The sequence below is a fragment of the Pteropus medius genome, unplaced genomic scaffold (genome assembly GCF_902729225.1).
Source record: "Pteropus medius unplaced genomic scaffold, Ma_sr-lr_union100, whole genome shotgun sequence".
Taxonomy (NCBI): Eukaryota; Metazoa; Chordata; class Mammalia; order Chiroptera; family Pteropodidae; genus Pteropus; species Pteropus medius.
This window is the reverse complement of record NW_024349801.1, coordinates 21,421,099-21,433,172: the sequence shown is the minus strand read 5'-3', so window position 1 is coordinate 21,433,172 and position 12,074 is coordinate 21,421,099. Positions and strand designations below refer to the sequence as shown.

The following is a 12,074-nucleotide window of genomic DNA, read 5'->3' as shown; positions in this document are numbered from 1 at the left end:
AATTACTAACAAGATTGCATATCTTATCAAATGTCTGTTGGCCACTTATGCTTCCTTTTCTGAAACTGCCTGTTCACATTCTTTAATTATGTCTCTATGTCACTGTTTCTTTGTAGGAGTATATTATATATCTTTCTGGTTTATTATGTATGTTGCAAATATTATTCTCGGTCTGTTTTAAATTTCTGTATTTTGAATGTTGTCATAAAGTCTTAAACTGTGGTCAAATTTATCAAATATCTTTCTAAAACATAGATATAATCATGTATTCCAATCACCTATAGAACACAGGATCTAACCATTTGTATTTAACTTGAAATGAAAAATAATTTAAGTAGTTGGCCACCTACCATTCTACTTCAAAACACAAGTCCCAAAATTAGCCAGAATTGTGAATTCCCCATTACTTCAGTAGGTCTCAGTTCTCAAATGCTTCTTATAGAGTGAACTTCACATTGCAATGGGTAAAAGTTTAATGTTTAAAAAGACTTTTTTGGTACAACATAGTCTATAAATGTAGGCCAACTTCCTCTAGGGCACAACAGAGAAAACACTGCTGTTTCACCACGAGAGGAAAAACTGGCCATATTGGTCTTATTGAGAGATGATATCTCTATTTCCCACGTGGCAACTTCCCACAAGTAATTCTGAATATATGTAATTTTCACCTAATTGCAAAATCATTGAGTAAGTGATTACATTTCGGACCTTTAAGGATCTGTTCCATGCCTCACTGCAGCCTCATCAACTCACCACTTCCGCCCCCTTGGATTTATACTCCAACAATACAGTTACCTATAATTACTCCTATGTACTATTCTATCTCGTGATACCATTCCTTTATGTTATTCTGCGTGAGAAATCTTTGTATTATCCCAATTTACCTGACCCAGTATTCATATTCTTCCTCCAAAACCCAGTTCAGACATTACCTCCTCCAATAAGCTCCCCTTGATCTTCTTAGCAAAAAAAAAAAAAAAAAATCATTTATCTACTCTCTCATTGTGCTCTGAACCTACTTCCATTAATATTTGGATTCCACCATATTTATGAATGATTAGTTTATAAGCTCTCCTCTCCCATAAGCCTCAGAAAGTTGGGCATGGTTTATCTAGTTTTATGTATATTTTAGTATCTAGCAGTTTCTAGAAGCCCACTCAGTAGCTATTTGCTAAATTAAACAAGTCCTCTCTATTTAGCCTTACAGTAAACACTAAAAAATTACACACACACAAATTAAAGTTGCAACATTTAACTGAAAATATTTTACAACCTGAAAAAATATGTGGATTATTTTTAAAAAGTAATCAGTATATAGTTCAACTTTTTATAAGTAGATAGATACCATAGATCAGTGTTTTTAAAACTGTGGGTCATGACCCCTTAGCAGACTGTGAAATCATTTTAGTGGGTTAAAGCCAATATTTTTTAAAAATCAGTATATATCAAGTATAATAACGTTGCATGAATTTGTTCGTTATACATATGGGTGCACAGACAACCAATGTGTACATATGGTAACGATATAAAATAATTTACTGTGAATGGATCACAATAAAAAATAATTTGAAAGCTACTTCCAGAAAAAACTTTAAATTAGCAAACAAAATGATGCAGTCCAGAAAGGTTTCGTCAATGAAAGACTTAACCATGTGAAGTGCGTACTACTTCTCTAATCTATCACTCCCCCTTATTCTTCTGCTCTAACTACTCAGTCTTAGTAATTACTCAAACAAGCCAAATTTATTCTCTCCTTAGGGTCTTGTACACATTGTTTCCTCTGCCTAGAAAGCTCTTCACTTAAATAACTGCATAGCTAACTCCCTCATTCTAGGACACCCAGAGAGAAGCTTTCCCTGACCACCTAAAATAGCAACCATCTCCCACCATTCTATGCCTTTATCCAGTTGTATTCCTTTTCACTGCACTACCACCTGACATTTGTTTACAGTGGCCCTCCTCCTCCCCACCCCTAATGTCAGCTCCACAAAAACAGAGACTTTGTCTTGTTTTGCTCATTAATATAACACCAGAGATTAGAACAGTGCCTGGCACAGGGCAAACATTTCTGAATAGGCTCTGACAGGCAAGGAAAAGGAAAAGGAAGAACACATGGAGCTGTGCCTGAACATGGTATATTACAGAGGAAATACTAGCTTGATAATGTTAAGAAGTAAAGAATAAAGTTGAAGAAGCAGAATAGAATATGAAAAGGTTTGAAAGCCAGAAAGTACAGTTTGGACTTTATTCTGCAGACAATTGGGAGCAAAGGGTGATCCATTCCAACATTTTATTCAGCACAAGTTCAATTCACTTTGCCTGGCACAATGAGAGTGCAAAGGTCAATACCACATGTTCTCGCCTTGGGCTCCTTATATTTAGTAGCAATGGATTCGAAAAGTGTTTTACAAAGATTATTCTGGCAGCCATAAGCAGGATGAACTTGGAGAAAGGAGACTAAAGCAAGAAAGGGCAAATAATAGGCAATGAAGAATCCCATAACAAACAGATCCAGTAAAGAGTAATCTAAAGAACTGCTAACCGATGGATATAAGAAATAAAGGAGAAATATGTACCACAGACAACTTGAAGTTTTAAGCATGATAATAAAACTAACAAAGAAAACGGAGCAGGTTGGAAGTTGGGTAATAACAAATCTAAAAGTGATAAAAATTCCTTGAGACTTCCAATGGAAATATTTGGTAAACCACTGGAGATAAAAACCTGGAGAGTAGACACTTAGGAGTCACCAGCATATAAAGCAACCACCTGAGAGAAGACAAAAGAGAGGAGCAGAGGACTAACTGCTGAGAATAGCGCTAAGAAGATCATGAAACAACAACAAAAAAACAGAAAAGTAGTAGTAAAAAAGGGGAAACCAGGATGGCACACTAATATGAAGGGCAAAGAAAGAATGTTAAGAAGCCTAAGTGGAAATCAATACATTCATGCACTGCATATGACATTCCAGTTGACGACAGACTTCATATATAATGGTGGTTGCCTAAGATTATAGTGGAGATGAAAAATTCAACTATCACCTACTGCCAGCATAGCAGTCCTAATGTCGTAGCACAACACATTACTCATGTGTTTATGGTGATGCTGATGTAAACAAACCTGCGCTGCTAGTTGTACAAAACTATAGCACATATAATTATGTATTGTGCATAATAATTAAAAATGATAATAACCAACTGTTACTGGTTTACATATTTACTATGCTACATTTTTTATCTTTGAGTATACTCTTTGTACTTAGAAAAGAATTTTTTGCTGTAAAACAGTATGCCGTGTTATGCCAGGAGCCTCATCATACATCTCGTGTTTATCGTCTCTCTTGATTGCATCATTTTCTCTTGTGCATGATTTAATCTTGTGTTGTTTTGTACAGTAACACGTGTACAGACTTGTAGCCTAGGAGTAATACGCTAAACCATACAGCGTATGTGTACAGTAGGCTATACCATCTACATTTGTGTAAGTGCGCTCTATGTTTACACAATGATGAAAACGGCTAACACATGTATCCCCACCATTAAATGGCCCATGATTGTAGTAATATATACATATATATCCTGGTTGAATAAAATCAGGATGAAGCCAATACTAATGGTAAGGATGTCCGTTGAAGCAACAGTCTGAATATAACATTACAAAACTGCAGCAAGATAGAAAAGAAGTAATTAAAAAAAAACTAAGGGCAGCAATTTTACCTAAGATTTTTCAAAAAAACAATAAACTGAAAGAAAACAAAGGAGATAGCTGGAAAGAACAGAAGCAATAGTTAATCAAAGTGGACTTTTCTTTTCTCCCAAAATATAGAAGTCTGTACATATTTGAAAGCAGGGAGGAATAACCATTCCAAGTAATGATCAAAGTGATCAGAGGTAAGAAAAGTGTGGCAGCAAGATTCCTAGAAAAGCAAAACATTCCACTTTCATTCAATTTACAAAATAAGATGAAAAGAAGAGATTTGTCATGGTGACAATGAAAAAAATGAGCAAGCATGTACTTATATTTTCATTTTCAGTTAAGTAGAATTCAATGGCATCTTTTGAGAGAGAAGATATGAGATAACAGAAAATATGAGATTTATAAAATAATTGTCAAGGAGTAGCAAGGCCCACTGGAACTGTTAAGCATAAATTTATAGTGGCAAAAAAAAATCATAATTATCCATCTTCCTCCATAAATACACTGCAATCTTTGAGGAAAGAGAGAAAATAGATGGTAGAAAGATCTGACAACAGGAGCCTCGTAAAATATGAAAGAGGTGACTCATGTCAAGTTCAGGCTATATCTAGTGTATACAGAAATAAGCTAAAGGAGAGAAGTTGAGGGTCCCTATGAACAGAAGAGATAAAGGAACAAAGATGGAGAAATCACATGGGCAGAGATCAAAGTTCACATAAGCCAGTTAAGATGTAAGGGAAATTTTTTAGATCATTCACCTATATATCTACTGTTTGCTATGGTCTGAATGTATGTATCCCTCCCCGCCACCCACCCCAGTCCTCAAATTTGAATGCTGAACACCTAATGCCCAAAGTGACAGTATTAGAAGGTGGGGCCTTTGGGAAGTGATTAGGTCATGAAAATTGATCATGAATGAGATTAGTGCCCCTATAAAACAGACCCAAGGATAGGTACCTTGCTCCTTCCACTATGTGATAATACAACAGAGAAGTCTACAACCCAAAAGAGGATTCTCACCAGAACCCAGCTATGCTGGTTCCATGATCTTGGACCTCTCAGCCTCCAGAACTTATAAACAACTCTTGTTTATAAGCTACTCAATCTCTGGTATTTTCTAATACCTCAAACAGATTAAGACACTTTAAATTTAAAAAGATATATTCACCCCTATGTTCACTACAGTACTATTCACAATAGCCAAGACATGGCAGCAACCTAAGTATCCAATGATGGATGAATGAAGATGTGATATATATACACAATGGAATATTACTTGGCTATAAAAAGGAATGAAATCTTTCCATATGGATATGGGCCTAGAGGGTATTATGCTAAGTGAAGTTAAGACAGAGAAGGACAAATACCATGTGATCTCATTTATATGTGGAATCTGAAAAACAAATGAACAAAAGACTCATAAAGAACAAACTCATAATTGCTATAGGGGAGAGGGTTGGGGGGACGGGTGAAAAAAGTAAAGGAGAGTAAGTACAAACTTACAGTTAAATAAGTCACAAGGATGTGATAGGGAATATAGTTAATAGTGTCATTATAATTGTACAGTGACAGAATGGTCACTAGATTTATCTTGATCACTTCATAAGATATATAAATGTTGAATAACTATGTTGTACACCTCATAATACTGTATGTCAATTATACTTTAATAAAATAATTTTAAAAACATCTTCCTCTGCTTGGATACAGAGAGGATGACTGGATGTCAGAGAGACTGCACATCCAATAACTTTATCATGAGAGGAAGTGACTTAATTCCAATGTTCAGTTCTATATTATGACCTAGGGTAAATATCCACCTCAGTTTCCACATTTACAGAACAGGGGAGTATGTTAAAGAGAGGCACCATGGAGGCCTACACTCACCTTTAAAGAATCACTGCTGTAGTTAACCATCAAAGTAGAAATGTCTTATCCTTCAAGTATAACGAGACAGAAAAAGCTATCAGAGTTAATACTCTCAAGCCTCTTCTGGACAAGATTCTACACTATGCAATAAAATCACAGTATTGGTGGATTTAGCATATTTTCTAATGACAGGAAATGGAAGTGAATATTTTGTTATTTTCTAATTTTTCAATTTTAAGTTACCATGGATTATAAAGTTAAATAATATGAAAAGGTATGTGTTTAATATTAAAATAAATCAGGATTCAAAATTGAGTAAATATTCTACAGGTTCCTTAATTATAGTTCCAAAATCCAAAAAAGTTCTAAAACCCAAAATAACTTATTTGGCAGTAAAAACCTTACCTGAACTGACATGAAGCTATTTATAGTCCTTATTTACTGCATTTAGTGTAAACGTTCATACGTTTTGCTACAGAAATAGTAACATGTTTGAAGAGGGATATTGCTCTGGACTCTGTTCAAAGGTTACTAACATTACCGTGCCTATATCCCCCTCTCCCCTGCCAAAAAAAATCTTAATTCCAAAACCTATTAGACCCCAAGTTTTTGGTGATTTATGACCCTATAATTGCTAACATTTACTGAGTTATTAACTATGTATCAGACATTGTTCTGTACATTTTATATGCAGTAACTCATTTAATCCTCCCAACTACCATGGAGCTATTATAATTATCCCCATTTTACAAAGGAGGAAAGAGAGGCAAAGAGTGATTAATTGCCTAAAGTCACATAACTAGAGAATTAACTATGCTAGGATGAATACAATTTAAAATATTACACATAATTGAAGAAAACTTAACAAAATAGAGAACTGATTATAATAGGGTGGTAGTAGGAGTCAGTGATATTTTTCTCTATTCAATTAATATATTACTTCTAGAATGGTAAGACTTTTAAAATACAAAACATTTCAAGCACTTGCCAGTTCTTTTATATGCAATTCCTAACTTGCATTATTTGCATAGTATAAAATCCAAACTACTTAGCTTATGTTAATTTCTTTAATTTTTAATTGGCATAAGATCTTAATATCCTTTTAATTACAAGCAATACACAATATATATTCATAAAAGTTAGAAAACTTGGGGAAAAAATAATCACCTATAAACCTATGCTCAGAAACAACCACTGATCAATGTGGCACATATTCTTCCATATGTCAATGTTTTTTTAACCAAAATGAAATTGTTTTTAAATGTTTTTACACTTCCATATATCAAGACATCTTTTCATGTCTTTACAATCTTTTTAATGGCTAGGCAGTACCCTACTGTCCTAGAGATATAGCCTAACCATCACTGTGAAATATTTAGGTTGTTTACAATTTTACATCATAATGATCAAGTCACTGGCTATACAAACTGCTTGGATCCAAGTCCTGGCTCTACCACTAACTCTGCTACCTAGGGCAAGCCAGCTCATTTCTCTGTGGCTTAGTCTTCTCTTCTGAAAAATAGGGATATTACTACTTCATGGTTAATGTGGGGAGGTCAAATGTGTTAATACACAGCTTTTATTACCAACAATGCAGCAACTGGCATGCTCACAGCTACCAATTTGATAGTACCTTTACTATATCAAGATAAATTCCCTTAAATGAGTTTCCACATCAGAAGGCTTTTGAGTCTGCCAAATTACAGCTGGGTTTAAAGACCTCATCAAATAGCTCTCTCACTTTATACTTATTTCTCTTCATCCAAGGAAATGAAAACTATGATCCAGTTAAGCTAACTAGCTTGATTTACTCAATTAGCTTTTGTTCTGCTTTTGTACCTGAAAACCTAACCATATTTCATAAAATCTGTCTATAGAGAACTTAAGGACACCAGGCCCAAATCTTCGCTCAGCACATCAATTCCTTTACCCGACAATCCCTAACTTTAAGTCAGTGAGAGCAGAAAGCCTACCACGCAAAACATCCCATTATATTTTTACTGTTTTAAAGTTTCCTTGTAAGAATGTTGAAATCTGCCTCCTTCTAACTTCTACCCATTGATCCTAGTTCCTCTGGGCAGATCAAACAGAACAGTCTGACCTGTTCGACAGACTTCAAAATATATAACGACCATCATTTCTTAAATGAGCTTTTCTTTGGGCTGAACATCACGTTTTTTTAACCTTTCCTCCTTCCCATCTCCCCTATGATCAAAGTCCTCTAGATATATTCTATAGTTCAGTGCTTTTAAACTTGAGCGTCTACCACCTGGGAAACTTGAGAAAAGGTGTCCCAGATCCTATTCTACTTAAGTTTGGGCCTCTGTGGGTTTTTTAAATTAGCTCTCCAGGTGATTCCGATATAAAATCTGAGAACTGATACAAGGTCCCACTTATGAAAGTACGCTACCTAAAAAGCTGACATAATGCCCCAGGTATAATATAACCAGTAAAAAAAGTAAAATGAGGAAAACACCATGTTCTTTCCATATGTTGGTCTACCAACTCCAGAATGACACATTTTAAAAAAATTATACTACAGCATCAATTCATATTATATATCTGCAGAGAGAGCGAGCAGAGATGGAACCCATCAGTGAGTTTATCCACATTAAAGCTACTTACAAAAGGACACTGTGCCCTTAAAAATGCACCCTCAAAATGAACTCGATTCAAATATTTCACATAATGACCTGAATTCCTTATGACTTGTTTGCTTTACCTATTATTATTTCTAATTCATGAGGTACTCAAGGACTAAAAGTAAAAAAAAAAAAAAAAAGTCCATTCTACGGGAGATGAGGCCCATTATAAATACATCTTTGAGATGGGGGCGGGGGAACAAACCAAGATCCAATCTGATATTTTCACTTGAATAGCAAACATCAAAAATATACCTGGTATTTTCTAACAACTACATGAAGAATGACCAGATGCTTCCTGTTGATGGAACAGTAGAAAACTATAGACTGAGAATCAGACTAGAGTTCACAGAAACTGGAATTTCATTTAGCTTCATTTCAAAACCATTAAGTCAAAGTATGGCCTTAAGTTTTCACACATTTACAGTATAATTGTCCCCCAACCTAGAAAACCAGATTAATTCAGAGATAGAGAACGTGAACTCTAAATAACAAAGTTAATTCTAAGGGTAAATACGTGCATTACAAAAGTATTGTTTCCCCAAAGGTTTCACTGCAGGATTCCTTTTAAATATGTAAGAGCTCCTACAGTGCTTTGAAAAGCGTCCTAACTTCAAAAAGTACATTTACACAAAAGTTTCCACATGCCTATCTAAAACAGAACGCACGTTTTACTTGTGTACATCACTAAAAATGTTGTAGAATTAAAAATCAAGTTTAATTACATGAAATATTTTCAAATGCTCCTGAATCTCCAGGATCACATGTAGATTATGCAATCTTTATTCGTGATGTTTATGCAGCTAAATCCCAAATTTTAAAAAGCTAGAGCTTTACAAAAAGTATAGAAATCTTCTTATCCATCTTTAAAATGCATCTGGTATAATATCCTGACTTGACTTGTGAGGATAGAAATGACACATTTCTCAGTTTAAAAAAAAAGACATGAGTATACAGTGGAGTTTTCCAGAGGTTACATGGTGATACTACAACAGATTGAATGTAGATTTAAGAATCTAGCTGTCTATTCAACCATTTTAAAAAACTTGTAGAAATGTAAAACGATGTCACTTTTGCCTAACATCTCACTTACGTTAACATGCAATGAATTTATTTTTGTTATTTCTGGGGAAATACTTAAATAGAGAAAAAAATAAGAAAAATAGATAAAGCCGTCTTTAGTTTCTTTAAATTCAAAGTATGAGCCTGAAAGTAGGAGTGTCAAGGCTGATGGTTATGTCTGTGAGAAATTTAAACCAAGTTAGGTGGGTCTATATTTAAGATTAAGTAAACTATATGCAAAAGAATTTTTGACCACTAGCTTCTATATAATACATTGTAGTGCATCTTTAATTCTGAGATGGCAAATTGCAAGGATCCTTTACTGACTACATTAAACCATTTTCCAGATAAAAATTGTACTTCAGAAAGCAACTTGCCTGAATGGAGACAGCAAATCAGTGTCCGGAGAGAGCACTTAAAATGTTTCCACATTACCAAGCCCCCTTCAGAAGCACTGTGGTCTCTGCCCCTCCTTTGAACAGATGTCTGCTCGCCACAATCCAATCAGATTTAAAGCAAGAGTATGTGTACTGCAAACAAGCTTAAAGTGGGAAAACACACACAAAGCGGGCCTATCATTCCTTTGGTTTCAGTTTTCACGATGCACCTTTGAGGGTAGGCACGCTGATTCAACATGGTAGGAGAGCTTCAACGAAACACCCTAAAGACATACTGATTAACTGCCCAAGAAGAAATGACCTGGCAAAATTCTCAACTTCTTTCCCGAAACCATGCACCCGCAGATCCCGGCAGTCAAGTCCCCAAAGCAGAAGTCCCAAGCATCCAGAATGGCAGGCTTCGTGCCCTCAAGACTCAAGTCCCCGCAGCCGAGGCTGTCGCTGTGGCAGTCCCGGACGGGACTGGCTCTCCCGTTAACCTTGTCCCGACCGGCCGCTCCCGCTGCCGCCCGAGCGCCTCCCGGCCCTGGGGGCCCCGCAGCATAGCGCGCCCAGGGCTGGCCTTCCCCGCCGCCCCGTCTCGGCTCCAGCGTGCCTGGCGGGGCCATCAGGCCGCCCAGACAAAGAGACCCGCGGCCCCCGGGGCAGAGGGCGCCGAGACCGGGGCGCGCCTGCCTCCCTCCCTCGCCCGCCCACCGCCCGCATCCCGACGTCCGCAGAGCACCTGGCGCCCCGGTCCGACCCCATCCCCGCCCCGGGGCCGCCGCTCGGGACCAGCCCGGCAAGGGGCGGCGGGAAGGCCGCGGGGCGCTGGGGCCGGGGAGGGGGCGGCGGCCGCCACCATGTCTGCCCGCCCCTCCCAGAAGCAGGGTGCCCAGCGGACAATGCGCCGCGGCGGCGCTGGCGGAACAGGCGCCCAGGCCGACCCCGCCGACCCCCGCGGAATAAGCGGGGCCAGGAGCCCCGGAAACCCGGCGCCTTAATGCAATAAACAGGAAATCGCGGGGATGATCTGGGTTCCGGGGGAAGTGGAATTATTTTTTACCAGCGAAGAGATCAACTTCCACATCCGGTGGTAACAGGGCCCTACACAGACCCGCACTGACCTGGAAAAGCTTCGGGAGCGGCGACGGGGGAGCAGCAGGAGGTGGTGCGGCGACCCAAGGCGCTTCGTACCCGGCCGGGCTGACGCGGCCCCGTTACACACAAAGCGCTTCAGCTGCACAGGGCGCTATTTTCCGAAAATGCCGCGTCTGGTCGGCGCCCAAAATCCCCACCGAAAAGTCCCCCGTGCTGCGCGCGGAGGGACACATGGTGTGCGAGTGAGTCAAAGCTCCCAGCATCCCTCCCGGACCCGGCCCTCGGCAACCCCGCGCCTGAGCCTTTCCGCCCCTGCCTTCGGCAGCAGATCCCTCTCCCACCCATTCCCCGACCCCATTCCGGAGGGAGGAAGGGGGCGAGAGGGACTGGTTTTCTTTTTTAACAGAGGGGAGAGAAACAGGCCATTTGAAGAGCCTCAGCCACACAAAGAAAGCGGCGGAATGATCCGCTCTCGGCGACCGCAAGTCCCGGCTCGCCAGGCGCCTGCGCGGCTCGGGGGTGGGAGCTGCAGCCGGCCATGTGCGCGGCGCAAGCAACCCGGCGGGCCGCGGCGCTTTCCCGCCTCTTCTAGTGGGTGCTAGGAGTTGGGAAACTTAAGTGCGTGTGCTAACCTTCTTGTTTCCTCGGCATGACCCCTGAGAGACTGGGAATCCGGCCGGATTTATTCGAGATTAAACCGAATCGCCTACCAGAGTCCTGGGAGATGGAAGGGCAGCCAGAATTTAACTTAAAAGTGTTCCTAGGTTAGTCACCTAGGCAGACTGGGGCAGGAGTTGTTGAGGTACAAGGGAAGAACGAAGGATGGTCAGGTTTATAACTAAAACGTACATATTTCTGTAGTTTTTTAAGCATTCTGATGCTGTCTCACACTTCGTAAACCCTAATTGCTTGCTGAATTCCTTTGGATACTGTCACCTCAGATGTGAATTTTCGTGGCTAGAATATCAAGATTTTTTGTGTGTTGCAATTTAGTGAGAAAATTGCAAAAGTTTACTTGGAGATGGTGATTTGCAAAGTAAAAGCCTTATGAATTTAATTACGTGGGCTGATTTGCTGTTTTTAATAGAGGAATCTTGGAATGACTTTCCCACTAGCTTTCCCAGCCTAACTGCAATTTTTGGCATCCTACGTCTAGAAACAATATCTGAGATAAATCCAGGAGAGCTGACAGGTTTAATGAAATCCATATTGTCCACTGATTTTTGTGGCCTCAGATAACTAATCTTTCCCTCCACTTACCCTCTTATAATATTGATGTAGTAAAGATCTGTAAAGTCTTTGTGTAATGTCTTAAAGCATTGTGCCT

General features: G+C 39.1%; 1 protein-coding gene across 4 annotated transcripts in view; it reads right to left on the bottom strand.

Moving 5' to 3' along the window:
- Positions 1–11,199, bottom strand: part of GABPB1 (GA binding protein transcription factor subunit beta 1) — a 56,567-nt gene extending 45,368 nt beyond the window's left edge. The window contains exon 1 of one of the 4 annotated variants that reach the window (XM_039889072.1): positions 10,774–11,199. The gene's annotated coding sequence lies outside the window, so the exon portion shown is untranslated. Of the gene's footprint in view, positions 1–9,646; positions 9,853–10,712; positions 10,735–10,773 lie in introns of those variants that run through there. The other 3 variants (XM_039889074.1, XM_039889070.1, XM_039889073.1) reach the window with 3 other exon arrangements.
- Positions 11,200–12,074: the final 875 nt, after the last annotated feature.